This window comes from Equus quagga, chromosome 1, assembly GCF_021613505.1.
Source record: "Equus quagga isolate Etosha38 chromosome 1, UCLA_HA_Equagga_1.0, whole genome shotgun sequence".
NCBI lineage: Eukaryota > Metazoa > Chordata > Mammalia > Perissodactyla > Equidae > Equus > Equus quagga.
Window position 1 is genome coordinate 132,686,867 of NC_060267.1, and position 6,000 is coordinate 132,692,866.

The following is a 6,000-nucleotide window of genomic DNA, read 5'->3' on the forward strand; positions in this document are numbered from 1 at the left end:
AAGGGGCGAGGAGAGAGCAAGTCGGGGAACGCCAGAGCGCCCGGACACCCCAGCTTCCCCGCGCCCCCTCTCGCCGCCGCCCCCACCCCGGGACGCAGCTTTCGGAGCCCCTGGCCCCCGTGAGAGGTCGGGGGTGTGGCTGGGAACTTTGTGGAGCCCTAGCGCCGACCCGCAGTAAAGAGCGACCCGAGCGAGGCTGAGTCATCCTCGACCGGCCGATCGCAACTCGAGTGACCGCGGCCAGCCGCGCGCGCCTGACGTCGCGGGGTCTCCCGGCGCGTCCGCCACTGGGTTCGACTTATTTGCCTGCCACCCGAGCAAGGGTTTGCGTGCTGCCTTGTGACCCGCCTTCAGCCTCAGCACCCTCGGGGGTCAGGGAAGCGGGTGAGGTGGGCTTCAGCTTCCGCCCGCTGGTGTCGGGCGAGCACCCAGACTCGCTCCCCTGCCCAGCAGTCCCCGGAAAAAGTTCCCCGAGCAGATGTTGGGCCAGATGTCAGAGCTGGCTGCGCGGGGAGGAGGACAGCCTAGGGGCCATCGGTGTTCTTTGCTGAGTGCGGGGAGACCCCGGTCTTCCGTGGACCGGTCGCGCTGCCACCTCAGGGCGCAGCGCAGGGAACAGGCCCCGCCTGGGAAGCGCCAGGTGCGTCCCGCCCACGGGCAGCGTCTACAATCTCCACGGATGACTAACTGGTTATAATGAATTCTCCGCTTCTGTGCACACCTCCCGTCCTCGGAAGCGCGCTAGCACTTCCAAACCGAGCCGCCGAGCGTGGCCTGACCCCGGGGCAAGCTGGCGGGATGGCTTTGCTGCTCAAACTGGGGGCTGGGAGAAAATTAATTTTCCTGTCAGACCGCAGGAGCCTTCTTTCTAAATGAATAAATGAGAGAATGAATGGGTGAGTGAGTGAATGAAAGCATTCTAGCCCTTATGACTAAGGCTCCAATCCGTTACCTCTATGGTATCTATATGAGATATGCATTTCCTCACTCATCCGGGGAATAATTGTTAAGCATGTATGTGATAGACATACAGTGGACAGTGGAATGTGCTGGAGACCCAGTGGTGAACAAATCAGACACCTGTCCTCATGGAGTTTATACACTAGCGGGGAAGACAGGCTTTACTACAAGAGCCATAATTATAAATGCATCATTATAAACTTTGACAAGAGGTCTACTGTAGTGTGTATGAAGGAAAAGTACCTGTAGCATCCATTCTATTGTTACCCCTATTAATTGATGGGAAAATTGAGGTACAGCAAAGTGACATAGCTTAGTGGTATATAAGCAACCACTTGACTGCTGGACTAAATTGAGAGCCACGTAGGCACCGCAGTCACAATGACATTTTATGATAAGTCATTCCGTTCTGCTGGCCCGACATAGGTGAGCTTCACAGGCGTTTCTGGGCAACTGGAGAGTAACCAGGAGAGGAGCCTGGCACAGGGAATCACAGTCCCAGGAGGGTGGGGTCTTGTGCATTTATAACACACCGGACCATCTTAACAGAGTATGATGCACAATGCATTTAGATCCCACTAAACATTTCCTACTCTCTCAAAAATAAAAATATTTAAACTATCTGATATTAATAAATTCAGAATTCAAAGTGTCACAAAGATTTGGGGTCCTAACAGTTACACACTCTACATTCTTTCCAGAATCACAAAAATCAGTGCTGAAAGGGATCTCTCAGCTATCTAGTCCCACAATCTTATTTAACAGAAGAGCCCCAGAAGGGCTAGGGTGGGTGTGCAAAGACACCCAACCGCTTAAAAGAGGATCTCCTAACTTCAGACCAAGAGGTTCATGCAGCCACATCAGGATAGGGACCAGGAGAACCTTTCAATATGCCAAATGCAGCACCTGGCATTGTGTCCTACTTGCCATTTTCACCCAAAAGCCTATATTTCAACACCCAACGCTCAACTGAAGCATTGAATCCAGCCAGATGAACCTTTCATTGCTAGACCTGCACTGTCTGTTCCTTCAGCTGAGGATGTTGCACTTGTCCTGCAACAATAAGGAGTTGCTGGAGGGGTTTGAACAGAAGTGAAATATGATGAAACAGAGGTGAATGTTTTAGAAGTGTTTACCTGGTCCTGGTCTATGGAACAGACTCCAGGGGAGACCCCAAAGCAGTCGTTCTCAGAGCAGGAGACAGCATTGCTCCTGGGGGCATACTCAACAGTTGGGACTTTTCTTTTCGTCACAATGACTTGGAATCCTACTGGCATTTAATGGATGGGAGCAGGACAGTCTGACACAAGGAAGAATTGTCCTGTGTCCCACAGGACTTTCAAATGACCCACTGGACATTCAGGTAAGAGAAAAACCTGCTTATAATCATCTGAATCTAGAACTTAAACCCATTTTATATATAAATACAAAGGAGCTTTTGCATGGTTTTAATAAACACTGAATTTTCCAGGAATGTAACTACTACATAAATAAAGGGATGGTTATCTTCTGTTTTGTTCAAAACCTTGCCAAGAAGGTTTTGTTTGTTTTACCATTTTGGAAAATCACTTCTCCAAATGTAACTGTGCTCGTAGATCCTGAGTCACCAAGATAGCACATCTGTATCAGTCTGCACTGGGGGTATGGCCTTCATAGTTAGTCTGCAGAGAGGTGCGAGCATCTAACAGCCTCATTATATCTTGCAGTGTAATCTTGCATGAGCATTTCACATAGTGAAATACCTCTTATTATAATTCACTTTTCTTTCTCTTTGATATTACCAATGAAACATGATATTAATTTTTTTTGAATCCTGACTTTGAGTAGGTTATATTGTCTCAGAATTTCGTGTCCGGATGGTCAAGGGAGTGTTGAGTCTAAATGGGTAAAGATCTACTGCTCCAGATTAGGAAGAGACACCAGCTAAAATCCTGTGATGTTGCCAGCTGAGATACAAAATGGTTCACCCTGAAAAAGCAAAATGACAAATGCTTTAACCTTTGACCCAGGAATTCCTCTTCTGGGACTTTATCTTACAGTTATTAAATGGCATACATATATTGTTATTCATTACTGCATTATCTCTAAGACCAGAAAACTGGAAACAACTCAATGGACAATCTGTATGTGACGGGTTAAAGACACTGGTGCATCCACACAACGGAATATCATGCAGCTATTTAAAAAATGAAGGTGCTTTCTACATATGGATGTGGAAAGATCTCTAGAGTATATTAAAACTTTTTCACAAAGCAAGGTACATAACAGTATCTATGGCATGCTAACTTTGTGTAAGAAAGGGGGAAAGTAAGAATACTTATTTTTATTTTCTTAAAGCAATGTAAGATACACAAGAAACTACTAATAGTTATTACCTGTGAGGGGATTAGGAGGAACAGAGTAGATGGGGACAGGATTGAAAGTGACATTTCACACTGTTTATCACTTTAAATCATTTTGATTTTTGAACCTTATGAATGTATTACTTATTCAAAACAATAAGAATACAAATGTTTGTAGCTCTTGTAACAGTTCCGACATGGGGGCCTGGGCTGGAGTGGAGGGAGTGGTCATTGGGATGAAATGTGAAAGACAGTTAAAGTCCTTGATCCCCTACAGAGGTGGTTCTCAGACCCTCAGAGGTTCTGATTCGGTAAGTTCAAGTTGGGGAGGGAGGGCAAGGTGGGGGTCTGTGTTTCTAATACGCTCCTCAAAGGATTCTGATGCCAGTGGCCATGGGCCAATCTTTCCAGGCAAGTCTTCTCTTCCACGAAGTGTAGTGTAGAGCTTGGTGGCATTGTGAACTTTGGGGTCAGACAAACCTAGGTTCAGCTTGTGGCCCCCTTCAAACCAGCTGTGAGAAGTGGGCAAGTATACGATTTCTCTGAACCACCCTTTTCTTAACCACAAAAGATAGACAACAACAGACCCAACTTCACACACACACATAAGGAGGGTTAAATAGGGTAGTGCAGTAAGTATTCGACAAATGTTGGTTACTGCTTTCATTCTGCAAACACAGCAAGCATTTCCACACCTGGGCTATTGCTCTGGCTGCTGTGCCTCGGAGTACCCAAGCCATGGAGCCCTTGGCTGAAGCGCAGCTTCCTGCTTTACCATCACCACGCAGACACACACACACACACACACACACACACACGCATGCATGCCTGCATGCAAACACATGGAACCCATCTCTCCATCCGCACCACACTGCCTGGCCCAGACCTCTATCTTCTCCTCCCTAAACTCCTGGGACTAACTCCTAATAAGACAACCTTTCTCCTCTTGTCCCCCATACCTACATTCCTTCTTCCTAGTAGCCAGAGCCATTTTTTTAAAAACAAAAATCAGACCACAGGCATTCCCCTGCTCAAGATCCTCCAATTGTTTCTGTTTTAAATGAAAATGTAGACTCCTTACCAAAGCACCCAAGGCCCTTGGCTCCCACCCCAGCCTCATTTTCCATCCCTTTCCCCATTTCCCACTGCGCTCCTGGCAGTTTCCTTGGAGTCCCAGAAAACGCTGAGCTTGTTCCCGCCTTGGGCCTTTGCACATGCCGTGCCTTCTGCCTGGATCTCTCTTCCTCCAGATGGCCCTAAGGCTGTTTCTCACCGTATTCAGGTCTCCACTCAAAAGTCCCCTCTGTGGAAAGAACTTGCCTGACCAAAAGGAGAAACACAAACGCTCACCCTCACACACACAAACACACAACTCTGTGCTCTTACCTTGCTTCATCTTTCTTCCCAGCAGGTATCACTAGTGATAGAGCAACTCATTTGTTTACATTGTGTCTCCCCCATTGGATGGGACATGTGCCTCTTCTTCATCATTACAACTATAATGGCTTCATCAAGGCCTTCGATATTATGGGGGTTCAATAAACATCGACGGAATGGCTATAATGGATGTCAGCTTGAAATTCCTTACTCTTAAGGTCCCGCCTGTTTTCTTCCTCCTCAGGCTCTAGCATCCGCCTCACCCAAGACACAGAGCCTTTAAAAAAGCACTAGATTTGCCAAAAAGGAGACAATCAGGGAAACTTTCTCTGAGGAGAAATCCTCAGTCCATCTCTGTGGGAGGATGCTGGTTGGAGGAAGAAGAGAAGGAGAGATAAGGAAGATGTCTTAAAAGTTTAAAAACACTTAAAATGCCATACTTAATGCTGTTTTTTAAGCCATCAGAGGGAGTAAACTTGTCATCTTCAACACTCTGTTTACCATACAACAGTGACATTATTTCTAGCCCCACAGTGGTGCTCAGGGTTCTGATATCTGCAAAGAAGATCACTGTGACCAGGAAGAGTGGTCTGCTCTTAGGAGAAGTGTGGAGAGCTCTGAAATGCAGCCCTTGGGAAAGATAGCCCTGAAGATAGTGTCAGGTTCGCTATGCCAAAGCTCCTTGCACGGAGCACTCATTCAGGCAGTTTCAGCTGAATTCAACCAAACTAGATGATCCTTTCAAACATTTCTAAGTCTTCCACTGAACTGAAAAAAAGAGAGCTCTTTAGTCTCCAACACAGAAAAAGGCAATGGGTGAGCATGCGGGTACCTTGCAGCGGATGTTTCCCCTCTATCAAAGAGCTGTTCCCAACTCTGAGAAGGTTGTCCTGGGCAGTGGCATAGGCCCATCCCAGAGGAAGGACCTGGAAGAATCAGCTAGCCATGGAGCAGCTCACCCAAGCCTAGCAGTGCTGTGGTCCACAGACGTCAGAGCCTCTTCCTCCAGTCCTCCTGCTCAGGGGCAGGGACTGAGCTTGCAAGGCTGTGTGCTCCTCCAGCCCTCCCCTGCTCATCCCCAACTCCACACCCTAGCACGCTGTGAACCCTCACAACATTTTATTGAATAAAGTGACTCTGTGTGTTATGCGTGTATACATTACATATATGGGCACTCACATTATACACTCATACTGAGACATATTTGGCACATACATACATATGTGTATAATGTCTGTATACATTACATATACATGTATATATGTATGCGCAGAATATGTCTCAGTATGAGTGTATAATATGAATGTGAGTGTGTGAGTCT